This window comes from Triturus cristatus, chromosome 7 (genome assembly GCF_964204655.1).
Source record: "Triturus cristatus chromosome 7, aTriCri1.1, whole genome shotgun sequence".
In the NCBI taxonomy this organism is placed as follows: Eukaryota; Metazoa; Chordata; class Amphibia; order Caudata; family Salamandridae; genus Triturus; species Triturus cristatus.
This window is the reverse complement of record NC_140590.1, coordinates 37,911,147-37,938,047: the sequence shown is the minus strand read 5'-3', so window position 1 is coordinate 37,938,047 and position 26,901 is coordinate 37,911,147. Positions and strand designations below refer to the sequence as shown.

General features: G+C 45.5%; 1 protein-coding gene across 2 annotated transcripts in view; it reads right to left on the bottom strand.

Annotated features, from left to right (window-relative positions):
* LOC146808752 (cell adhesion molecule CEACAM4-like) overlaps window positions 1-26,901 on the bottom strand; it is a 508,058-nt gene that overhangs the window by 414,983 nt on the left and 66,174 nt on the right. The window contains exon 1 of one of the 2 annotated variants that reach the window (XM_085614231.1): window positions 665-893. The exons of the other annotated variant lie outside the window; for it this stretch is intronic. The gene's annotated coding sequence lies outside the window, so the exon portion shown is untranslated. Of the gene's footprint in view, window positions 1-664; window positions 894-26,901 lie in introns of those variants that run through there. 2 annotated transcript variants of the gene reach the window in all.

Genomic DNA, 26,901 nt, shown 5'->3' with positions numbered 1-26,901 from the left:
TAGAGTGGCTTTTTTCCATATACTGTCCTTTCAGCTGTCTGAGAGTGGCTCTGTTCTTTAACCTGTTCTTTCAGTTGGCTGAGAGTGCCTCTGTTCTTTAGCCTGTCCTTTCAACTGTGTGAGAGTGGCTCTGTTCTTTAACGTGTCCTTTCAGCTGTCTGTGAGTGGCTCTGTTCTTTAAGTTGTTCTTTCAGCTGTCTGAGAGTGGCTCTGTTCCTTATCCTGTTCTTTCATCTGTTCTTTAACCCACTCTTCCAGCTTTCTGAAAGTGGCTCAGCTGTCGTAAAGTGGCTCTGCTCTTTAACCTGCTCTTTCAGCTGTTTGAGAGTGACTCTATTACCTATCCTGTCTTTTCAGCTGTCTGTGAGTGGCTCTGTTCCTTATTGTGTCCTTTCAGATGTCTGAGAAAAGGTCTATTCTTTAACCTGTCCTTTAAGCTGTCTGGGCGTGGCTCTGTTCCTAATCCTGTCCTTTCAACTGTCTGAGAGTGACTCTGCTACCTATCCTATCTTTTCAGCTTTCTGGGAGTGGCTCTGTTCCTAATCCTGTGTTTTCAGCCGTGTGAGGGTGAGTCTGTTCCTTATCCTGTCCTTTCAGCTGTCTGAGAGTGGCTCTGTTCCTTATCCTGTCCTTTCAGCTATCTGAGAGTGGCTCTGTCACTCACCAGGTCACGCTTCCCTCCTCCGAGCTGAGAGCGCCTCTGTCACAGATGAAGATGTCTCTTTCTCTGCTCAGAATCCACCGACTCTGCTTTGAATCCTCTCCAGGCTGATTGTTTCCACTTCCCTGAGACAGAATAATCCTTATTCAGGTGAACCGAGCACTCCCTCCCTGGCACCAGCCTCTGAGCTCAAAATAAATCTCTGTCTTTCTCTGAGACTTAACTTCCTGGTACTCTGGCCAATACCACAGCAGGCGCTAACGGGTGGTGGTGAGGGGGTGGGGGGGGGGGGGGGGAGGCTGGTGACAAAGAAATGTCAAATTTAACCCGAGCTCACGGGATAGAAAGAGCAATGTCCAGTTATTGAACCAGGTGAAACAAACAAACGTAGACTCAAAGGCTTTCCACACATGCATGGGTGTTGCATGTCTGAAGAATGCACTACTTTACAGCACACTATCCTTTTGTTGCTGGAGCTCATGCCATCTGATAAAATAAGCACTGGCAAAGCCAATAGGTTTGACCTCGGGCAGTCTGCATTTTTTTTTATTCGGATACAATAGTCTTTAAAAGTGTCCAAGTAATTAAAATATTATGTGTTTGTAAAAAAATTAAAAAATAAACACACATTGGTAAAGCAATAGTTCTGGGCTAATTTAGGTTAATAGGCTATTCCATACAAAAGAAATGTATGTTGGCAAGAATATATACATATATGTACATATTCACTGAAAACACAAAGGTTAAAGTGACAATATGGTTATGTGAAGCTGTTAATTTAAATATACCACCTAAAACAAACAAAAAACACTGGAATTTATAAATACTCAAGCTAAATATAACTTGCGTCCTGCATTGCACTGCTTATGACCTCACATATCACTCATGATATGTTCAGTCTCATCATTGATGACCAAAGGAAATGATGGACGGAGTGCTGAACATTGCAAGCACTCACCCCTAGTCAAGTGATCTGGGTTTAATCCATCACCGTTCTTTAGCCCACTCTGCCACCCAAGTTCAGACATGGCCATATGCAAATCAGTCTGACCCTGTGCCTCATGGGAACAGTCCAGCCGGAACTGCCAAGCCATGTCTTCCCTGGACCGGAAACAAGCTTCCTAGGACCGGTTTCTGGCATTTCAGCCGTCTTCAGCCAGGCTTGTTTGAATCCAGTGGCAAAGTGAGCAAGGGACTCACGTCTGAGCATACCCTGCCAACTTATGGCGAACAAAGCAAAACCAAAGGAAATGATGGACGGAGTGTTGAACATTGCAAGCACTCACCCCCAGTCAAGTGATCTGGGTTTAACCATCACCGTTCTTTAGCCCACTCTGCCACCCAAGTTCAGACATGGCTTGGGTGGCAGAGTGGGCTATGCAAATCAGTCTGACCCTGTGCCTCATGGGAACAGTCCAGCCCGAACTGCCAAGCCATGTCTTCCCTGGACCGGAAACAAGCTTCCTAGGACCGGTTTCTGGCATTTCAGCTGTCTTCAGCCAGGCTTGTTTGAATCCAGTGGCAAAGTGAGCAAGGGACTCACGTCTGAGCATACCCTGCCAACTTATGGCGGACAAAGCAAAACCAAAGGAAATGATGGACGGAGTGTTGAACATTGCAAGCACTCACCCCCAGTCAAGTGATCTGGGTTTAATCCATCACCGTTCTTTAGCCCACTCTGCCACCCAAGTTCAGACATGGCCATATGCAAATCAGTCTGACCCTGTGCCTCATGGGAACAGACCCAGCCCGAACTGCCAAGCCATGTCTTCCCTGGACCGGAAACAAGCTTCCTAGGACCGGTTTCTGGCATTTCAGCCGTCTTCAGCCAGGCTTGTTTGAATCCAGTGGCAAAGTGAGCAAGGGACTCACGTCTGAGCATACCCTGCCAACTTATGGCGAACAAAGCAAAACCAAAGGAAATGATGGACGGAGTGTTCAACCTTGCAAGCACTCACCCCCAGTCAAGTGATCTGGGTTTAATTGATGACATCACTGATTACATTTTTTTGAAGAATTCTTTTTATTAAACATTTCTCAGTTGCAGAGTATAATAGCACAACAACAGGCTGTGTGGTATCAAACACAGTAAATGGCATTTCAGCACTTACATTTTGTATATGCAGCACCTGATAAAAAAGATGCCTTACACGTCGATATTCGATACATTACCATAGGATCACAAAAAAAGGGGTATCTCCTAGCTCCCTCCCTTCCTAGGCCTGGGCCCTAGAACCTTTAAAGACTTGATACACAACCCAGCGACCCCAAACCTACCATAGCCGCAACCATCATATATTATTTTTGGTATCTCAGCCAAGTCTCCTCACCCGTCACACACAGTATATGCCATCTAGCCTCCAGTGGTAATGCTGAGCCCATCACTTCAGACATAATTCACATTCCCCCCTCCCAGTATTTTGGGATGTCAGGGGATGTGAAAGAAGGCAGCCGTTTCCTTCCAGCCCCTGGCACAATGGTTCGAGTTACAGTGCCCCAACTTGTGCATGGTTTTCCTGTGTATGAGGGATGTGGTCTTATCTATTATTGGGTCTAATAAGAGCCTGTCCTCCAGGGGAGCATATTCTAGCAGCTGTTCCCCTTCCCAGATATGATTGTGCAGCACGTGACTCAGCTGCATGTATCAGTATCGTTCTGAGTTGGCCATCTGGTATTCCGCCTTCAAGTCTTCAAAAGAGATTATGGCCAGTCCTCTCCAGACATCCCCCAAGATGATCTATGCCCAGTAGCCCCCACTTACTAAACCTCTGAAGGCTCCTCACTTCATGTAGCAAATAACTATCCCTCAACGGGGTCCTTTTCAGGTCTCGCATAGCGTTGCAGCGCGAATGCGCTGCCATCGCTTTGCGAGGCATGCAGTATATACTGTAGTGGGGAAGCTTCATGGAAGCTCCGCCCACTCTCTGCCTTTTGGCTTTTGTCTTAAATGCTGCCTTCTGATTGGTTTGAGGCTTGTTTGTCCCTCCTCATTCATCATTTGTATCCTTCCATGGTTATTGGCCCCTTTACTCCTGGCACTACTGTCTTTTAGGTCTTGCCTAGCGTTGCATGGCGAATGCGCTGCCATCGCTTTGCGAGACATGCAGTATATACTGTAGTGTGGAAGCTTTGGGGAAGCCGCACCCACTCTCTGCCCATTGGCTTTTGTCTTAAATGCTGACTTCTGATTGGTTTGAGGCTTTTTAGTCCCTCCTCATTCATCATTTGTATCCTTCCACGGCTATTACTCCTAACACTATTTTCTTCCCTGTCTCCCCTCCCCACCCCACCGCCCCCTCCCTCAGTCTGTAACTTCTCACCCTCCAGAGCCCCCCCTCCCGTTCGTGTTTTCTTGCCTGCCGGCACGTCTGTTTTCATCTTTAAGATTGCCACCTTGAAATATGCGAGTTCAAGATGCGTGCAGTACAAAAACTTCTTGTGTTTAATGAACTAAATTTGAATGTTACTCTAAATATAATAAGACTCTAGGCAACATTTGGGGTATGCATGGCAACTGACACCTCTTAGTTCACAAATGGCATTGTTGTCGGGCGGGAGGAGCGGCAGTGTTTTAACTCATGCTTAAAACGAGCACTTTTAATAACTTCCTCTCATTTCAGTGCTATAATCTTGTGTACTGAGGTGATGCGCTAAAGAAATGCACTTTTTTGAATTCTGAAGAGACATTATTGCACATTTACATCATGTTTACTGTATGATTAACATGCCGATCATTTTCACGGTTCGCCTACTGGCTCGTATATGCTTGGCTCGTCTCCGGCTGGCTCTACCTGTTAATTAATATATTGGCTCGCCAACTCTAACAAAGAGAGATGAATGGATACATGACAGTGAGCCCGGTAGATGGTAGAGAAATAGAGTGGTGCAGACAAACAGACAAAGTCAGTCTCCATTGCCTCACGTCAGAATCATCACTTTCAAAAACCTGGAAATCCGCCAGCAACTCCTGCATACCCCAACCTCATCCCCCTCACCTATTCTTAGCAGAAGCGGCTGGTTCTGAGCTGTGCCTTGCTGGTGCAGAGGAGCACGGCAGAGTCTTTAGAAGCGCTGGGATCCCTAGCCTCTCCGGGAAGGCACCTAAGCCTTCCGAGTGCCTTCACACTCAGGATAAATGAATACATTTTGTTCTCTGCTTTAGTCGCCCCTCTGTTAGCACTGTCTGGTAGATGAAGCTCTGTGTTAATAAACACATTCAGAGAGGTGGTTGTGTACAAACAAACAACAGCCACAATACCGTACGTTTTGAACATGTAGTTAAATACCTGCTCATCGAGTACCTCATTGGCTGATCATTCCATGGCACTACCAAAATTAAATTTGGACACATTTGCTCAACTGTAAAACACTCCCTTCTATGGGTCATTTAACAACTTGGGGCTTTGGGGTTAGGTAACCTACTGTAAAAGAGTAAAAACAAAAATTAATGCAATGAAACTAAGCAACCAGGACTGTTAAAACTGAAACGCATTCTGGCATTTTGTTTAGTTAATGTCGATTTTCTCATGGATGCGAGTAAAGTACTCTTAATATCTTAATGAAATCTGCACACTTTTAACTAATAGCACCGGCGACCTTTGACAACTAGGCAATGAATACATTTTCATGTACCCCGAAGCCCCCCTGCCCCGCCCCCTTGGCAAACCTCATTGCCTCCCAGTGTTTGGGGGCTAACCAAGACGCAGGAGAGTGAGTCAAATAGTCTAGAAAATGAAAGAGAAGCCGGGATTCGGATTCACATGCTCTGATTCCGATCGCGTTGGTTAGTCTGTAAGCACTACTTTTATTAATGAGTTTCGCATTAGTAAAGCACCAAGGTGTGCATGTGTGGCGACACTTCACCCATGAGGTACGTGCCAAGCAATTGTTGATACAATCCACACTTTGCGTCTTTTTCAATATAAGTGCAGGACCCTTCCAAGGGATTTTGCATACTACATACATTCACTCCAAATATCAAACGTATAGGTAAAAAACATTGCCATTTACAATGTCAATAGCTCTAACTCACAAATGCGAGACCTATTTGCATTGCAAATGCTTGTTGTTAACTGGCTCTCCCACCCAAGAAATTTAGTGGGCTCATGCAACGCTCCCATTACTGCTTGTGTATGTATATAATACTACAGGGTATACCCTCTGCCCCATCACTAGATGATCTACTCTGTAGGCTGGTTCTTCTCTGTCTGCGAATTCCTAATCGTTGATCGCTACCATCTGGGAGGCCCAATAGTACTTCCTGATGTCAGGTATTACCAGTCCCCCCTCATAGACACCACTCTGGAGCTTGCCAAATGCTTTCTGGAGTCACCCCTATCCCACAGGAGCATCCTCAATTCACTATCTACATCTCGGAAGAACCCATCTGGAATCTTATAGGAGGTATTTTATAGGACAAATAATATACGCATTAATGTCATCATTTTGAAGAGTACCGCTTTTCCCATTAAAGAAATCGGTAGGCTCCTCCAGTGTGCCACGGCCCTTCTCATTCAATCCAACTGTGCCAGCAAGGAATCCGCAAGGAAGACTGACTCTGTTCTCGAAATAGTGTCACACAGGGAGTTAAACTTGTCTCTGGTTTGAAGCGGGACACTGCTGGAATGCAGAGACAGTCCCCTATCAGTAAGGCTAAAGAGGAGAGACTTGTCCCAGTTTATCTGGTACCCTGAGTAGCTACAAAAAGTTGAAATACATGAAGTAGCCTGCCTACAGTGAAGCGTGGCCTTGTGGCATATAGCAAACCATTGTCTGCAATCAAGGATATGCGCTCCTCCCAACTGCCATCTCCAGGTATTCCCATCACTAAAGGATCTCTTCTAATCCAGACACTTAAGGTTTTGAGATCTAAGGCGAACATCTTGGGGGATAATGGGGGCCCCCTGTTGTGTACCTTCTGAAGGGCAAAGTGACTGGAGACTGTGCTATTCAGTCGCACTCTAGCTAGGCGATCTGTGTATAGGAGTTTTACCCAAGCACTGTATCGTGGGCAAATCCAAACATTTCCAACACAGCAAACAATTAATGCCATTCTTTGCTATTGAACATCATTCGAGCACCCAAGGAGAGTAACATTGCATCCTCCTCTCCTCCTGACTTGGTGAGGTGAATAAATCCACAGAAGCATCTCAGATTCAGTCTAGTGCTCCTATGGGGCATAAATCGTGACTGATCAGGGTTTACTAGAGATGTAATAACATCGTGGAGCCGGGTCGCAAGGGCTTTAGCCATCACCTTGGCCTCTATATTTAGCAAGGAAATAGGGCGATAGAAATTGCAATCTTCGAGGGGTTTACCCACCCTGGGAATTAACACTATGGTGGCTAGACATTGATCTTCTGGAAGGCGGCCCACTGTTCTTGCCTCCCAGAACATATGAAGCATATACTGCACCACCACATAGCCCGTGCCTTTATAGAGCTCAACCTTACTAGTCTGTAAATCCCTTATAGCCCCCACTATCTCCTCAACCGTAAGTCCTGTTCCAATTCCTCTCTGTCCTCGTTTGTTAATGAAGGGAGTCAGACGTCTTTAAGTAGGTCCCGGCAGTCCTCCCCAGTTCTAATAGGACTTGAGGTATAAAGCGCTTCATAATAGTCGACAAGCACTGTCGTTGTGTCCTCCCCCGTCCTGTGTACACGCCCCTAAAAGTCTTGAATGTCAACCACCCTGTTCTGTTCCCTACCCCTCTTCTCTAACCAGACTATCATCTTATTGGCTTTATCTTCCAGATCATAGAGCCGTCTCTGCGATGCTATTGCCTGATCCCTGGCAGCATTCTCTACCGGTCCCTCCTCTCCTGCTTCTTGAGACTGATCCGATGCCTCACAGTAGGATCAGATTCTTCATCAGCCAGTGCATCGGCCTCCAAGCTGGCCACCTCTTTCTCCAGGGCTTCATTATTAAGACGCTGTTCCTTCCTGTGTCTCCCAATCAGAGTGTGATCATGACCTCCTATCACAGTTTCAAATGGGTCCTAAAGGGCACATGCCGATTCGCCTGCCCCTTAGGCTTCATCTTGCAACTGTGGTAGCTCAGAGGCAAATCCTGCAGTAGGACTCCAGTGTATCCTGACGTCTCCTTACGGCCACTCCACCGATATTACCGGCCTCTTAGGGGATGAAGGGGGATGTAAGGCAGAGTCAGGGAAAATGGCCACTGTCCCTTTAATAAGGCGGGCCTAGATTGTGAGACCACGGCGGTGGTAACTGGGAGAAGAGGCCTTGGCCCACCTCTGTGGATATGGGGAGACATCGGTCCTCGGTAGGCGGCTGACAGTCTCAGATCTGCACACGGGGGTGATGGAGCGGAGGGTTACCATCTAAAGATTTACACAATACACATATTCACCTGGGCCCATAACCATTCATCCATAAGCTAGTAAGCTCCGCTCAGATCAATTTAGTGTGTTTATACCTGCAAGATGAATTTACCTCACCAATTCTTACCAATCCTTTCGTCCGTAGTTAATTTCATCTGATCAATGGACCTAGTTGTTAGCAGTATAGGTGTAATATCATCAAAGTAAATATTTAAATGACCACTGACTCGAGAGAGTTTTAAATGTATATATAGTAAATTTCATGTGAACCAATGAATACAAAGTGCAGCTCGAACACCGTTTTCTTTCAAGGAAGGAAAATCAAATTAAGTCAGAAATTTCAGACTAAGTTATAATAATGACAGAACCTGAAAAAGGAGAAAAACAGAGAGAGCAATACAATGACATAATGCACAGAATTATAGTTACCTAGAATGGTGTGGAAACCAACCCCTTGGCCTAGGAGTTGGAGAGGGTCCCCTGGGACAGGTCAGGAGACCAAAGGAATCAGGACAGGATTCAGGACAGGATAGGTGACCGTTTCCAGATCCTACACCTACGCCGCACCCATCTCTGATGCTCTCTTCCTCCTCGATTCTTCCGCGGTCTTCTTCTAGCACTTTACCTAATTCCCTCCTCAATTCTTCCTCAATCTTCTTCTAATTTAGCTTTGGTTCTAAGTTCTGAAGTTTGGTTCTGCTTAGGATCTGCTCAATTCTCGGTCTCTTAGCATCTCTGCATCACAAGCTCTTTTGCAAAACTCTAACTAACTAAACTACCTCAATTATACTCTTCTAATGGTAAACACCATACCCAAATGTTTCAAGTTCATGAAACACTTAATTCTGACAAGCAAGGGGAGATGATCATTGCACCATGCTAAGTTTTAATATTTTTCAAAAGCTTATTGTTTAATGTTCCCACACCTTCATTTACTTTTTCAAGCTTTATTTTCCACCCGTATTCACATCTTAATCAATACATTGTATGCAATTTGATTCCTGGTCACAGGACATCATGCTTGTTCCCAGGACATGTTGCTGTTTTCTTTTGGATGGCACTCAAGGCATTGCATCGCGGTTCCTGGTTTGTCGTTACTGCGCATGTGAACTAAGCACATGGTACACGAGCTTCAGTCCTTCTCGGACGCCCAAATACGAACTAATAGAGAGGTCAAAGAAGAGAATAATAAAATCAAAAATAAATGGTTTTAGTGTATACCACCTATCTCTACTCTTCTCCCATTTACTTATAATAATCTTTCACATTAGCATGTTAGTGAACTTGCATGGTTTAGTTTCAGCAAAGCATGCGCATTATCATGTGGGTTTCAAGCGGCCAATTTAAGAGCAACTGCACAGCTGCAAAGATTTCCCTCCAAGCGACAGCACGTCATACTACGTAGATGCAGTAGACGCATGCGCAATGCAGAGTCCCGCGTTTAGCAGCCATCTTTAGTGAAACACAAATTACTTGTTAGTAAAACACGTAGGCAAGCTTCCCCTAGATCGAAATGTACGAATTTATAATGCGAATTAGTATTTAAAAACACAATTATTACGGCGTTACGAGTTATTTGTGGGAATTGTTTCCGAGTAAGTCTCCTTTTATACGAGTCCTTGCTCCATCAGGGGCACAGGGAGGTATTTAGTGTGGGGCCCAGGCCCGGCCACGAAGGAGTTAAGGGGGAGGTGCTGCACACCGGCTGGGGTGCGTGGGCATCGAGATGCGTTACCCACAGATCTAAGCGGCACTATCCATCAATGTGCATCATTCACAGCTCCCAGCAGTGCTATCCATCGACCCGTGCCACCCTCCACTCCCGGCAGTGCAATCCATCAACACACATCAACTAAAGCACCCGCAGCACTATCCATCGACCCATGTCACTCACAGATCCCAGCAGCACTATCCATCGAGTCACTCAAATCTTTCAGCTGTACTATCGACCCATGTCACCAACAGCCTCCAGCAGCACTATCCATCAACGCGTCAGCCACAGCTTCCAGCAGCGCTATCACTCACAGCTCTCATTATCGCAATGTATCGACCCGTGCCACCCACAGCTCCCAGCAGCACTATCCATCAACTCGCATCACCCACAGATACCAGCAGCATTATCTATTGACCCGCGTCACACACAGATCCCAGCAGCACTGTCCATCGACATTCATCACCTAACGCTTCTTAAGCGTTTACAGGATATCGGGATCAGGGACTTAGCCTTGGCCTGGATTAAATCATTTTTATCGGAAAGATCTTTCCAGGTCCTGGCATCCCCCTTTTCCTCACAGGAGTTTGCACTACACCAGGGGGTTCCACAGGGCTCCATTCTGAGCCCTCTACTATTTAATCTGTATGTCAGCCCTCTGGCAGTGCTGGCGAAGGGGAGGGGGCTGTCGCTGGTGTCGTATGCAGACGACACCCAACTAGTAATATCCTTTTCTAGGAAATGTACCTCCAATTTAGATCATTTTAAGGATGAACTGTTAGCTATCTCCGATTGGATGGCAACTAACTGCCTACAGCTTAATTCTGGCAAATCAGAGATCCTGTTATTTGGAAAGGATAGGGAGCTGTGGTCAGATCTATATTGGCCGGATCGTCTAAAACCTGCCCCACTTCCTAAGGAAACCGTAAAAAATATTGGGGTATGGTTTGACCAGGGATTGACTTTTGAGAAACAAACAAAAGCTGTTGCGGGGGTCTGTTTCAGACTCCTGCGGGGTCTAAAGCCTTTGCTCGGGTTTTTCCCCCCTTCGGTGCGCCAGACTATCGTCCAGGCATCTGTTCTATCAAGACTGGACTACGACAATTGCCTATACTTGGGAGAAACAAGAGCCAGCGTAAAGCGCCTCCAGAGGGTCCAGAATGCAGCAGCACGGATTCTGGTCTCATTACCCAAGCACTGTTAAGTAGCGCAGGTTCTCCCCAAACTCCATTGGCTGCCAGGGGACAAACGGATACAATTCAAAGCATTGTGCAGCTCATACAAGATCTTGTCAAAACAGGCTCCGCCAGGCCTTCTCCAGTTGTTGGAGGTTTATGTACCTAAGCGCCCGCTGCGTTCCGCTAACCTAGCTATGGTCTGCACTCCTCGTGTGTGGAGGGCTAGGGCGGGGGGGCGCATTTTCCGTTGGCTGGCGGCAAAATTATGGAATTCACTCCCGACCCCTATTAGAACTATCTCTAACCATCTGGCGTTTCGTAGGGCCTTGAAGACTTGGCTTTTTCCCACTTCTACCATTTAATTGCCTCGATTTGCTCTGGGTTCTCGTCTCTGGTCCTTGTACTGCGCTGGGACGCCTCGTTGCTGGGGCAGCCATGCGCATTATAAATCTGTAATAAATAAATAAATAAATAAAACGCTCCCGGCAGCACTATTCATCGACAAGCGTCACCCACAGATCCCAGCAGCACTATCTATCGAGTCACCCAAAGCTCCCAGCAACACTATCGACCCACGTCACCAGCAGCTTCCAGTAGTGCTATCTATTGTCCTGCATCACCCACAGCTCCTAGCAGCACTTTCCATTGACACTCATCACCCACAACTCCCAACAGGGCCAAACATCAACTTGTGTCACCCAAAGCTCACAGCAGTGCTATCCATCAACTCATGTCATACTCAGCTCCCAGCAGTACTATCCATTGACCTGCATCTCACGCAGATCCCAGCAGCACTATCCATCGACATACGTCACCCAAAGCTCCCAGGAGCACTATCCATCGACAAGCGTCACCCACAGATGACAGCAGCACTATCTATGGAGTCACCGAAAGCTCTAAGCAACATTGTCTATGGATCCACATCACCAGCAGCTCCCAGCAGTGTTATCTATCGTTCTGTGTTACTCACAGCTCCTAGCAGCACTATCCTTCGACACGCATCACCCACAACTCCCATCAGTGCTATCCATCAACCTGCATCACCCACAGCTCCCAGCAGCACTATCTATCAACATGCATCATCCACAGCTCCCACCAGTACTATCAATCAACCCATGGCACACACAGCTTCCAGCAGCGTGAACCATCAACTCACATGACCTGCCGCTCCCAGCAGCGCTATCCATCCACATGACACCCAGACCTCCCAGCAAGCGGTATCCATCGACACACGTCACCCACAGCACCCAGCACCACTATCCATCAACACGCAGCACCCACAGCTCCCAGCAGTGCTATCTATCAACTCATGTCACCTACAGGTTCTAGCAGCACTGTCCATCGACCCATGTCACCCACAGCTCCCAGCAGCACAATCCATGGACACGCTTCAACCAAAGATCACAGCCTAACTATCCATTGACCCGCATCACCCACAGCTCCCACCAGAACTTTCCATCGACACACGTTACCCACTGCTCTTTACGGCACCATCCATCAATGTGTGTCACCCACAGCTCCCAGCAGTCCTATCCACCAACATGCATCAACCATCGCTCCCAACGGCGCTATCCATCAACCCGTGCCACCCACCGCTCCTGGCAGTACAATCCATTGACACACGTCAACTAAAGCTCCCACAGCACTATCCATTGACCCATGTCACTCACAGATCCCAGCAGCACTATCCATCGAGTAACTCAAATCTCTCAGCAGTACGATTGACCCACGTCACCAACAGCTCCCAGTAGCACTATCCATCAACAAATGTCACCTACAGCTTCCAGTAGTGCTAGCCATTGACATGCATCACTCACAGCTCTCAGCATTGCTATCCATCAACCCGTGCCACCCACAACTCACAGCAGCACTATCCATCAACCCACGTCACCCACAGATCCTAGCAGCATTATCTATTGACCCGCGTCACAAGCAGATCCCAGCATCACTATCCATCGACCAGTGGCGGCTCACCCATTGGGGTGTGGGGGTGTTGCCCCACTGCTTTCCCACAGTGCAAGAAGGCAGAAACATAAATGGTAATAACTACCATTTTATGTTTCTGCTTCTCGCACTGCCAGAAAGCAGAAGGGCCTGGTTGGGGGTGGGCGGTCCTGCTCGAGGGCAGGGGGAGTGGCTTGCCCACTGTTGTGCATACTGACTGTTTGGTCAGCCCTGGTGTTGTGATTGGCGGAGGGGAGGGAGGGAGGCTGCTTTCCTGGCTGATGGCGATGCAGGAATTGGAAAAGGCAGGAAGGCGGGAATCGGGAGTTGGACCCATCCAGAAGCTGAGGTGGCAGCGGCGCAGGACGGTAAGTTAAGTTTTATTTTATAGATTTTTTAAAGTAAACAAACCCCTCCCGCCTCCCCCCATCCACCCCGGGACTACCCCATTTCCACCCCCTCTTGTAAAACTTGTAAAAACAACGAATAAATGAAAACATATGTTTTCAGGGAGGTCCACTAACTCTAAGGCTAGCTAACAATTGTTGTTATAATAATGATAATAATTATAATAACTTTCCTGCTGCCACAAATTTGCTTGAAAATGCACCGTTTGTCCACTCTTTTCTCAAAATTTTCTAGGGGGGATAACACCCCCAAACACCACATAGGTTGTTCGTGTTTGCTCGTTACGCTAGCTTGCCGCAGTGCAGTACGACAATAATGTTACGCCTCACCACTTTCAAATGTACCCAGTCGTCGGGTTCTCATAGTTTTTGACAAGAAAAAAATACTAATTTTCAATTAAACTTTTCATGAGCAGAGCCCCTCTGCAGCGTTCGGAGTACCTCCTCTGTTGCTGTTTGTGGTGCAGCCTGACCATATACTCTTAAGTGCATTATAACCTCGCGGTAAAGCTAACTTTGGGATGGCTGCACGGAAACATGTCGTGTTTGGTGTCAAACGCTTTGGAATACTACCCCCTCCGCCAGTTCTGGCGTCGGGGGTAGCATTCCACCCTTCTAGAGGGAGAGACATGTTCACGCTGCTCTAACCCGGTAGGACTTTCTAGAGCCCTGGCATCACAAAATGGATGCCTCTGCCACAGACACGGGTCTGGCCTCCTGCTGCTGACCGAAACTCCAGCAGGGGAGGCCTGGACAATAGGTTTCCTGTCCCAGAGAGGTGTAACCACCTCCCCAGACAGGCAGATGTGTATTGGGGCTGGGCGGGAGCACTCTCTGGTGCTTTGAAGTCCTGCACTGAGGGCACACTTGGTGTCCCTGTGCATAGTCCAGTTCAAACCGGACAAAGGAAATCGGTATACCCACCCCTCTTTCCAAACCCTCCCATAGGTGGGTCCCTAGAGTATGTCCAACCCCCAAACTTTGTATAAGTATGGGAACCCAGTCCTTAAGACTTCAGATTACCCTGGACAAAATTCTGCAATATATATCCTGGACCTTCGACGTTCTACTTTGCTTAGAAGACTGAAGAAATCTCCCTTGGGGTCAAGGAGCAACTCCCCTGCTTGACAGGCACCAAAGAAGTAACTGACCGGTCTGCATCGCTGAAGCTCCCGCCGGACGCCAAAGTCTTTGCATCACCAGAGGTAGATTTCAAGACTTCCCTGTGGCTACCCTGAGTCCACAGCAAAGCTGAGGCCCATGCTATTGTGGGTGACGTGGAACCGTGACCCCTGGACACCGTGAACTTTTGCAGCAACATCATCTTCCTGGTCTTTCTCAAAGTTGTGCTTTGGGCTCCGAGTAGCCCCAGCCTTGAGCATCTCCTGCACTGAAGATTTCTGGCCTCCACTCCATGAGTGACCTGTGGTCCAGTTTCCAGTGCGACCGCTCAAGGCTCCTTTGCGATCGCTAGCCCATTAGCTAGTAGGTCCCCACAAAGGCAACTCCTCTTCTAACTGAGCTTTCCTGGTTGCTCCAGATGTGCCCCAACTTACCCTTGCTGGGTGAGTCCCACAGACCTTGCTGGTCTGCACCGCTGGCCTTTTTCTGATTCCCAGTGACTTGCCTTTGCCAAGGCTTGTTGGGTCCAATCTAGTCGCCGACACCGCATCACTTGACAGACTTCATGAGACAGCTCGAATCCAGCTTCTGGTCATCATCAGCACCTCCTGAACCTCATGGCTGAACAGTCAAGACACCTGTCAATTCACCTGAAGCACCCAATATCTGTGGGCATTGGTCCATCCGGCCCTTGGTCACTGGTAAGTGACCCAGACTCTGTCCCCTGTGCTTTCAGGTTCCTTCCATCCTAGATCCAGGCCTGGATTGCTTCGGACACTTCTCCTCTTCACGGCAGCAGCACTTCTTCGCCAGCTTCCGTTGAAATCGACGATGCGGCCCGACACCAAAAGACACCTATGCACCCGGCTTCCCAGGTTGAGGTAACACGAGTACTCCGGTGCTTCCGTGGGTGCTAGCCCTAGAACTTCCTAAGTCCAAAAGGGTTTGGTCCTGATTCATTTCTAAGTGTCCCTAATCTTTAAATTTCCAACCGTGACATTGCCCATAGAAGCTAACGGGAACCCGCGGCTGTGTTCACACACTGCTCACGGCCCCTGTGGGTCCCCTGTGTCACTACCTTGGATGGTTCCTTGGGGTCCCAGCGATTCTACAGGCTCTAGGCCTTGTGTCTAGTTAAGTCGTGGTTCTTATACCACTTTATTGGTATATGGTTTGGTACGCCCTTAGGGCCCAAATGTGTATTTGTGCTATTACTGTTGATTACTAACTTGTAAATTAAGCACTTCGAACTCTAGTCTCATAAAGAGAGTAGAGGGATGTGTTTTATCTTAAATACATATATTTTAAATATATACCTGGTGTGGCTGTCCTTTCATTTGGTCATTCAAGAGATTATAGACTGGTAAAACAAGCTGCTTTACATTCCTTCAAGACTTAGCCTGAAGGCTGCTCTCCATAGCTACCACTAGGATAGCTTTCAATAAAGGTTGTCTTTAACCAATTACCATAAGGGGTTGTTTGGACTGATACAAGGTGCCCACTAGAACTAGTGGACAGCATATATCAGGCCAACTTCTCACAATGCACACATTCTGTAGCACGGCACTATTCCATTCCTAACATTCCTAATATCCCACCCATCTTCCCCCAATAATAATATCAGCATAACAAAATTCCATGAATATTACATGCTAACAATCAAAGGCATAAACCATGTTATAAGAGCAAGTGTGACTATGAATATTATACGACTCCAAAGTAAATATGAACAAAACACCTGCACTTCATCCCATCATAACTCTGAAAGGTGACCTGGTAATTTTCATCCCATCATAAACTCCTTAAAATGACCCAGTAATATTTTCTTCCTGGCACTCTGCCACACATGTACCTACGGATCTCCTTGAACTTCACCCCCCTCCACAACACAATCCTCAATCATCTCACTTACTCTGCAGTTAGGTTCAAACCTTGAACACACATCTTTCCCCAGCAAGTATCCACTCACATCATCATGCACAGCACACTTATATTCACTCCCGGCACTGACACTATTGTACAAACAGACAAGAGACAAATTCTACTTCCTTCTGTTCTCAAGTTTGACCACTCCTCCAAAAACATTCACAGGATCAGGCCAAAGAGATGCACCATTCTCCATGAAACCAAGTTTCCTGACACACACATACTGGCCAACAGATATATCTTCTTGCTCTTATTATACCTATTATTAACCTGGGCCTGATAACTTTCCACTTTTATTCATCTGGAGTTCAATCTTCGAGCTGCCCCTTGCTTCCTTCTTATTCTTCAACCACCATGGTCTAAGCTTTGAGGAGGGCTTTCTTCCCCTTAACACTTCAAATGGCACCCTCCCCATCACTGATTGTGGGGTATTCCTGCGTGATAACAACATACTTTTAACAGCCTTTTCCAAGGTAACCCAGACTTTAATGCCAATTAAATAGGCTATTTGATGACTCTATTAAAGTGCTCAACCCAGCCATTTCGTTTGGGATGATATAAAGAAACTCTCATATGGTTGACACCACACATTTTAAAAAAAGACTGCATTTTACTTGATGTTAGCTGCCCTCCATTATCAGAAACCAATGTTTCTGGAACACCTTCTCTAGAAAAAATCTCTTCCAGGAAATCTATAACTTTCTCTGTAGTAACATTTCTGACCATACGTACCTACAGCCATTTGGAATGGTAGACAATGACTCAATGGCATATGCCTCCTTAGATGGTAATGTGCCAAAAGGCCCCCTGAAATTGATAACCAATATCCTCCATGGTCCATCAGGCAATTCTACAGTTTGTAATGGCACCACTACATCCTTAAACACCTTATCACTTGAGCTAAAAGTAGTACGTCCTTTCACCCATCGATCCACCCATCAAAAATGTTCTTTGATTTTTCTCCTTGTGCTCAACATCCGTTCTGGCCTTCATCTCCCAACTTGACAATATTCTCTCACATCCCAAAAGGAGGTACAATCTTATCTCCTCTCAAAATAACATCATTACAAACTGATAATTACTCCTTCATTTTCCGAAACGTACTACACTTGCCTTGTAATTGACTCTCTGAAGCCCATCCTGCCAAAATGTACTTTTTATGGCCAAAAATACCACATCTTTTTTCATCTCCTGTAACCATCTCACTTCAGACAACTCCAGACCCATTTCCACATCCATGCCTCTGCCATACATCACATCTTCATAAGTGGATGCTACATCACATTCACTCTCATTCAATTCATGGCTATTGCCTGTTTCCAATGACAAGCTATCCTCAACACATTTATCCTTGCCTGGAACATATACAACATCATAATGGTACATTTGTAACTTTGAAGCAAAAACGTGCTAGCCGTGGCGTGAGGTTTTTCCCCCTCCATGGCTTCAAAATATTTATCAAGGGTTTATGGTCCGTACAGATTTAAAATGTTCTCCCCTATACATACTTAATATTAGGTCCCTTTCTAAGCATTATTTAGAAGTTTTTGATCTCCTACGTGAAGAGACACCTGATGTGTTTTTTATGACGGAGACCTGGCTTCAGGAAGCTGATACGGCAGTGGTGAACTTGGCTCTCCCCCCAGATTATTCAATTTTTACTCATAATCGGGCTTCTAGGGGTGGTGGCATTGCCATGGTTGTCAAGTCTTGCTACCCTTGCGATTGGAGGGTAGTCAATTTGGTAGGTTGTGAAAGTGCATTCTTTAAGATCTCTATTAACCATAATTTTGCTCTTTCTGGTCTTCTCATCTATCGTCCTCCTGGATGCGATACTGCCTTTCGAAAGGCTCTCCCGGAATGTGTCAGCCCGCTGGCACTGGGGTGCGCTAATTTTAGCATCCTGGGAGACCTTAATCTTCATTTCGATTGCCCTCACATCTTGGCCATTAGTAGCACTTTGGCGGACCTGGAGGCTTTTCAGCTTCATCAGCTGGTTACTTCCCCCACGCATGTGGGGGGGCACATACTTGACCCGCAGTTTACTAACTTGGTAGGGGCTATAGTGGCTACGCCCAGCCCGGTTGCCTGGTCTGACCACTTTTTGGTTAAAATTTCTCTTGCATTTGCTGAACACCCTTTTAAGCCCCTGGATAAAGTGGTGTACAAACGCCACTGGAATAAACTCAAGTTGGAGGACTTTCACCATTTGCTGGAATTGAACCCGCTAGGCCCTTATCCCAATGTCGAATCTGGGTATGACCTTTTTTGTGATTGGGTCTTCCGGGCCTTGGACGTACTGATTCCCGCGGCTTGGTCGAAATGCCGTCCCAGAGAATACAGCCCATGGTACGATAGTTCCCTGAGGCTGTTAAAAAAAGCCTGTAAACAGGCAGAAAGGGATTGGCGAAAATCTTATGAGGCCGAGAAAAAATCTAGGTATCTCTCTAAAGTTAAAAAATATCATAGAGCTGTGTGCAGAGTCCGGGTGGCCTACTATTCACAAGAATTCAGAACAAGTCTCAATCCATCTAAGCTAATTTTCAAGGTCCTAAAGGACCTGATGGCTAAAAGAGTTCTTGTGGCTGAAATCTGTTCTGTGGCCCACTGTGAAGATCTGGCCTCTTTCTTTCTTGGAAAGGTTCAAGCCATCTACTGTGCCTTTTCCAATACTGAGCCAACCGTGAAGCACATCAGCCCCATTCCAACTACAGGTGAGACTTTGGTGGTATTCCCTAGTCTCTCGATGGAAAGATTTTTAGAACTAGCCCGGAAGACTAAATCGGGTTCGCCTACAGATCCTATGAGGCCAGCTCAGTTTAGAGATTCCGCTACTATCTGCCTCCCTCCACTTTGTCATCTTTTAAATCTCTCTCTTGCCACTGGTGTTAAATGGAAACAGGCTGTCATAACACCTATTCTGAAAAAGCCCACAATGGACCCCTCGAAACTCGAGAGCTACCGCCCGATCTCTCTCCTCCCTCGGGCCTCTAAAGTTGTTGAGTCCCATGTGAACAAGGTGCTGACCGAACATTTTGTAAAGGCAAATATTCTCGATTCTTCCCACAATGGCTTCCGGGCTGGTCACAGCACCGAGACTGCCTTGCTCTTTATGACAGAAAATCGACTCTGGTCAGACTACGGCACTGATATTACTGGATCTCAGTGCCGCATTTGACACGGTGTCGCATGGGATTCTACTTCAACGGCTTAGGGAGGCGGGTGTTATGGGCATTGCTCTCGAATGGTTCCGTTCTTTTCTAACTGGTCGGACCTTTAAGGTTGCCACGCTACCTTTTGAGTCCAAGTTCTACTCACTGGAGATGGGTGTGCCTCAGGGCTCGTCATTAAGTCCCACTTTGTTTAATCTATATGTGAGACCGCTAGCGGATGTCGTCAAGCACTGGGGCCTGACTATGGTCTCCTATGCGGACGACACGCAGCTGGCGGTCGCCCTGAGTGGTGGGCTCTCGGCAGTGGCTAGTTGGATGAATGCCAATTGCCTCCAATTAAATGCCCAAAAAACTGAGGTCCTGATTGTGGGCAAGCGGACGGACCTTTGGGGCGATAGGTGGTGGCCCCCGGAATTGGGTGTGACTCCTGTGCCAGTGTCAGAGGTAAAGAACTTGGGGGTATGGATAGACTCTGTTTTGAGCTTCAGTGTCCACACAAAAAAAGTGGCGGCCACCTGCTTTGGCATTCTGCGAGGGTTGCGACCCATCCTGAGATTCTTTGATGCCCCTACCAGACAGCTGGTTATTCAGGCATCCATACTATCGCGGCTTGACTATGCCAGCTCGCTCTTGTTGGGGGCTAATCAGGCCGAAATTGCACGGATGCAACATGTCTTGAATGCCGCAGCGAGAGCCCTGGTAGGATTACCGAGGTTCTGTTCTGCGGAAAGTACCATCCGTGCTTTGCACTGGCTGCCTATGGTACAGAGGATCCATTTTAAGACTTTGTGCCTCTCGTTTAAGATCCTCCGGAAGGCCTCCCCTCAGATCCTCTCCACTTTTTTGGTGCCCTATGTGCCCTCGCGTCCTCTTAGATCTCTAGGTAAAAACCTGGTGGTGGTTCCTCGGTTCAGGCTATGTAGTGCCGGAGGCCGGTCCTTTCGGGTTTTGGCCGCAAAGTTGTGGAATTCTCTTCCACCCCACATGCGTGAAATGGATGAGCTTCTGATGTTTAGGAGGGCCATTAAGACGCATCTGTTTCCTCCCCCATGTTAGTATTCTGTTCTGCGCTTGTCTGCCCTTTGTTAGCCTTGTTGTGTTGGGACCTTTTCTCCAAGCGCCGGGACGCCCCTTAGCTGGGGCAGCTGTGCGCTATAAAAGTGCTTTTAACATAACATAACATAACATACACCCTGAACCATTCTACAGCCCATGTGGCAGCCAGTACCTCTTTTTCTAGTACTGAGTAATTCCTTTCTGCTTGTGTCAAAGTACGTGATGCACATGCAACAACCCACTCAGAACCAATCTTTCTTTGTGTAGCACAGCACCAACACCATACCTACTGGGTCCACTGATACCATGCAATCCACCCCATTACAAACAATATAAAATGGTGCACATAACATCTCATTCTTGATTGTAGCAAACTCCTCAGTTTGTTTCTGACCCCAACAAAATGGGGCATTTTATTTTAACAATGACCATATATTCTCTACTTTGGTGGCATATGTTCCACAAATCAAGAATAACATTCTCTCAGGCCTAGAAAAGGCATCAACTTTTCCTTCCATTTAGGGCATTGACAATGGCTTCGGCATAGCTGATGTTTGGGCGGATACCTTCCTCTGGTATAACATGTCCCGAGTATTCCACCTGCTGTTTCACAAAATCACATCTCTCTTCTTTTACAGTTAAACCGTTTTGCATAAGAACCTGAAACACCTTTCTTAAGTTCCAATCATGCTCATCTTTATCCTTCCCAAATATCAAAATGTCATCCTGAAATACCTTCTCTCCTGCTATCCCCCGTAAGATCCTAGGCGTTTCCCCCTGGAAGACAGCAGAAGCTTTTGCCAGAGCAAATGGCATTCTTTGAAGCTGAAACATTCCCTTGGTAGATATTAATGTTGTGTAATCATTCGAATCACAATCCAATTGAATTAGGTGGTACGCACTGGCCAGATAAATGGCTGTAGCTATTGTAGCCTCTCCAATGGATGATACTAAATCCTGCATATTTGGTAATGGGATTGATTCCACCCAAATGGTCTCATTAAGACATCTTAGGCCCACACATAGTCTCAAATCCCCATTTGGTTTGAGTGAAATCAGGGCCGGAAATAACCAGTCTGAGCTCTCCATAGGTTCAATGGTGTAATTCTCGCATAGATCACACACAATGTCCTTCAATTTCATTCTATAGTTTAAGATTTCTCAATTTCTGCCTTATAGACATAACATTCCCACACAAGATTATCTTATGTTCAAAACACTTCATTTTCCCTAGTTGGTTCCCAAATACAGTAGGAAATTATTCTTTCAGCCTTCCATAATACATGTAAATCGTATTGGATATATTTTGTTCATCACATATAGAACACACAAGTGGATTCACACTTAAATGTATTTTGATATCAAGCTCTGTGATGTAAGGCCAGCCCAGAATCATGGCACTTTTCTCTGCCAAATAAACTTCCCCAGATCTTTTCCTAGTACTAAATACCAATTCAGCGTGCATTTACCCCCACCATTAGAATTCTCTGACCAGAATAACTTCTGGATTTTACACTGGTACCACATAGTTCCCTTCCAGGCCACAACTTCTCAACAATTACTTGCCCATTGTGGTTTACCATGCACATGATTGCACCATAACTGCAACCTGCACACTATCAATATTTACCCCCCTCTTCACCGTCATTCTGGAAACTTAAAACGACACCTTGCATATCAGACTCATCACCAGCATCCTCGGCAACATAATTAACCTTCCACTCGATACTTTTACATGCCCGACTAAAATGTACTTTTTTCTTGCACGTATTACACACTTTACTTACTGCTGAACATGTTTTAGAATTAGACAGATGACTGCTGGACACACACCTGTAGCATGGCATCCCCTTGGAACTGCTATTTGGCCCACTCTTGTTATTCAATCCACTCGCGCATCCCAGCTTTTCCCTTTCTCCTTAATATTTTTTCCAATATTAACTATTCATACTATTATCACTCTTGCTCTCCTTCCTCACCAACGGTATACATTTTTCAGCCACCTCAATACTTCTCGCCACCTCAACTACTGCCTTTAAAGACGATTCCCCCGAAGGAACATAGTTTCTCCTGGATCTTCTTGGATTTGGTTTGGTTTTCATTAATTATTGATCTCTTAGCACTTGATCATATGTCATCTGTTCAAACACACACGTCATCGTTATCCCCCTCAAAGCAGTCAGGTACTGATCAATAGTTTCTTCTTCTTTCTGTTCTCTAGAATAAAAGTTTGGAAGGAAGTCAAGTCCCCGCCTGACGCACTGACCAGACGCTGTCATCCTCCTCGCAGAGAATCCAGCTCCAGTGTTTCTGACTCCCCTTACGGGGTTTTAGAGATCGAGACTCGGAAAGAGATTCCAACCTCACTCATTCTAAGGTATGGAGCGGACTAGAACATAAAGGGACTTTTGGCAAATCTTGCCAACTATAGCTAAACTAGACTATAGACAAACAGCACCTACTTCTCACCTCTTACTACACTTAGGTTAGGTACACTGGGGTAGAACTAGCTAGAAGCATCAGATGAGTATTAACATTTTAGCCTGTGTTATTTATGTCTGTATTTTTATGAATACCTGTCATAGCTACAAACCATGCTATTGCAGTATTATTTTATCCTACTGCTAACGCTGTACGTATTATACTTCGCATTCTGTCTTACGAGTGTAGCAGTTCATATCTCTTGCACGAGAAATAAGACTGTTCAATAAACCCTTTTTATTGAAACGCCCGTCTATCTATTTCTGTGTAACTCTGTAGAATCAAAGCATGCACGATTGACTGAGTGAAACTATTATCTATTGTTTCCACGATTCTGAGATTGTTCCGACTCTAAGGGAAACAAAGTTGTCATGTTTATGCGGTTGTCAGAAACGAATCCTTTTTTGTTTAATCAAGAAGTTTCTAGTAACCTCTGAGTTAGCTGGCACACACAAGTAATTAAGTTTAATGTATTCGATAGAGACATACCGACCTCAGTCCTATGTCAAAACTATAGTGTATATTATTCCAATGCGCACAGCCTATCAAGGATATAGGAACTACACTACATGGCGCCCAATGGTTTGGTAAGGCACTAATTTAACGCTGGATACTGAAGTAACAAAAATCCTATGTATTAGCTGTTTGGTTTGTTCAACGTTGAAGGATACAGTGTTCCAAAATATTGTGCAACTTATCTTTGTTCCCTTGAAACTTGCTCTGCAATTTTCATTAAACAAATGTCCCAAAACGAGGATAATAACATCGGAACCGGTGGGACTGTACCCGACAATGTCGCAGCAGCTTTTCATTATACAGGTTTTAATGAAACCGATGAAAATGCAAAAATCATCGCTCCAAATTTAAGGAGAACCATCACTCTAAAACTTATAAAACATGGCCTAACACCAAAAGGTGGTAGAGCAGTTTTTGTGGTAGAGGCACATACATCTCACCAGACAGAGGTATTCTATTCATGGATAGTATTTCCTGAATCAAATCCATTAGCAAAAACATTTCACTTCTCCAAAGAAGATGAACCACCTGAGGAATATATTCCTTTCGAGGATATTGAAATTCCACTCACATACCAGGAGCATGATCTCTGGTTTAAAGGCACCCTAAAACATTACAATCACATTACCAGGCTCGGTCCACTAGGTAGACCAGGAGCAACATGGCCGATTTTAACCGGCTATACACCTCATCCTGACATTGAAGCAATGTCGGACGTAGAATTACTTAATCAGATACAAAATTTAATAGAATTACACAGTTAAACCACAATTGTCTGAAAGTCCTGAAAAGGCCTTTACTAAAAATAATCCTACCTCTTCTAAAAAGAAGTGGGAAAATAACAAACAACATTCAAAAGAGAAAGATTCTCAATCCCGAGGTATGTCTCCTCAAAAGGAGCCCTCTGAAAGGAGGTATAACCTCAGGAATAGGGATAATTTGAGAAATCCTGACAGGTATCAAGATACTGATACATGGTCCTCTTGTACCTTTCAGATATCATCACAGACACCCAAAAGAAGAGGACGATCAGAGAACAAAGAAGAACGCGTGAAGTCCAAAGACGATCAACACATTCAGAAAAAACAAACCAAAACCTCAATTCTCCAAGAATAAAGTAGCAGGTCTGAAGATTAGACATGCCAAAGATTCTGAGAACACAACTCAAGAACGGAGAATGAGCTCAGACAATGTTGGACAGCGCAGCAGAAGTGTCAATAGCTCGCCAGAACCTGAAGGGACTTCTGGAGATAGTGGACCTGAATGAAGACATTCAAGTTGAGACTCCAGACACCAGGGTTAATTCTCCACAAAGGTTATAAGAAATAACACTCCGGATGGAGGGAGACATACCAAGAAAAGTGAAAGCACTCTTTTGGGAGTGACTTTCAATGGGTTTTGATATACTTCTAGCAGAACGGGACTGGGCACCAGTCAGAGAGTGCCCACATGGCGAAGACACCATTATGCCAGCCTTCCCTAACCATGTTCCAGTACATTTAAAATATGCTTATGCCAGGAAATGGGCAGTGGCCCAAGCCCCAGCATTAAACAAAAATCATGTAGGATGGGATGAGGACTCACCTCACCATAAGATCCAGTTAATAAATCAACGAACTGCCCAAAGGCAGTATCCAATTAAGGAAGAAACTAAAAAACAGGTCAGGGAGAGCTTAGATCAACTTGAATACCAAGGGGTGATTGAAACATGCACCTCATCAATGAACAATCCTTTGTTTCCTGTTTCCAAACCAGACAATACATATTGTCTAGTTTTGGATTACAGACACTAAAACTCTTGTTGTAAAACATTTGCAGTGCAAAATGCACATATTACAGCATTAAAGAATAACATTGTGCGTAAAAAATATAAAACCACGTTGGATATTTCTAACTGTTTCTTTTGTCAAAACATAGCACCTGAAAGTATGTATTTGACAGCTTTCTCAATAATGGGGACCCAGCGTCCATTCTGTTGTCTCCCTCAGGGATTCAAGAATAGTCCAGGGTTATTCTCAGCAAGGGTAACAGAGTTACTACAAATTTATGATGACGAGGCATTGTCATATGTCGATGATATCTATCTGACAGACAATGACCTTAACAGGCACTTGAACAGGGTGAATACCATTACACTGGGCTTCACCTCTGAAGGTTATAAATTCAATGTAAAAAAATCAAGAATTGCCCATCTCAACGTCCTTTTTCTAGGATATCAACCATCAAGTGAAGGCAAAAGCCTGGCAGCCAACTTTTTAGAAAAGTGTGCGCTGCGCCAAACTCCAAAAACAATGAAAAACTTACAGTCAATTCTAGGTTTCCTAAATTTTGGAAGAACATACATTCTAAACTACGCAGAAAGGGTTAAACCTCTCTGCGAATTAATCAAACCTGATTTTAACATCACACATTGGACACAGGAACACACAGATATCCTGCGTTCACTTCAAGCTGACATGCTAGCAACAAAACACTTACAAACACGCGTAAACGTACGCAACTTAGTGATCCGAATCATTCCGGGTCAATGCGGATTCACCTACTTAACTTTTAATGAAGGTGAAAAACTACCAATTGCATACAAATCACATTTGTATACGAAAGCAGAAATGAAATTTACATCAACAGTGTCAGAAGCTGCGTCGGAATTCCCACGGAGGCAGAACACTGCTAGCTCCCAATGCCCACCTCCCGGAACGCACCGTAGAATACAATGGCTCCAGGCAGGAGGAAAGGGGAATGGTACAAGAAGAGACACTCAAGCTTTTCTGGACTCCTTCTTCTAGTTTGATATTGTTGTCTTGGAGTACCTAATGCACAGAGGGAGAAATCACTTAACTCTTATTTACTCTAAATACCTGGCTTCCTCTGTTCTATCTCCTTGTTACCTTCCCTACCCAGGTTTGCTGGAGTTTGGGCTCCTCTTCTGATTCAGCTGACTACTTCTGGCATGTGTTTCAATCAACCTAATGTACAAAGAGATATTATTCAGTCAGGTGATTGCCTATTCCCTCCTCCAGTCTCTTTCCTCCTTCGCCTCCCCTTCTTATCCTCTTACCTTGTGTAGTCTGACTGAATGATTATCAAGGGGGTTCTACTGCTAGCGAGGACTGCGCAGCTCTTGGTAAATGGTAGGTTGATCACAGAGTCTTTATGGACTATAGTTCTGATTCAGGTGATGCAATCCACTGGCAATCCTTGGCTTTTAAATGGAAATCGCGCAAAAAGGTAAGTAAAGGGAAAGTGAGGAAGGAGAGAATAGGAAAGAACGCAAGGCGGGGTGATAACGGGGGGAATACGCCTGCATACGTGGTCTCTTACTTTCAGCAATTGAGTACAAGAATTTCTAGTCTTACGGTTGTTCTTACTTGTTTCTTGAAGTCC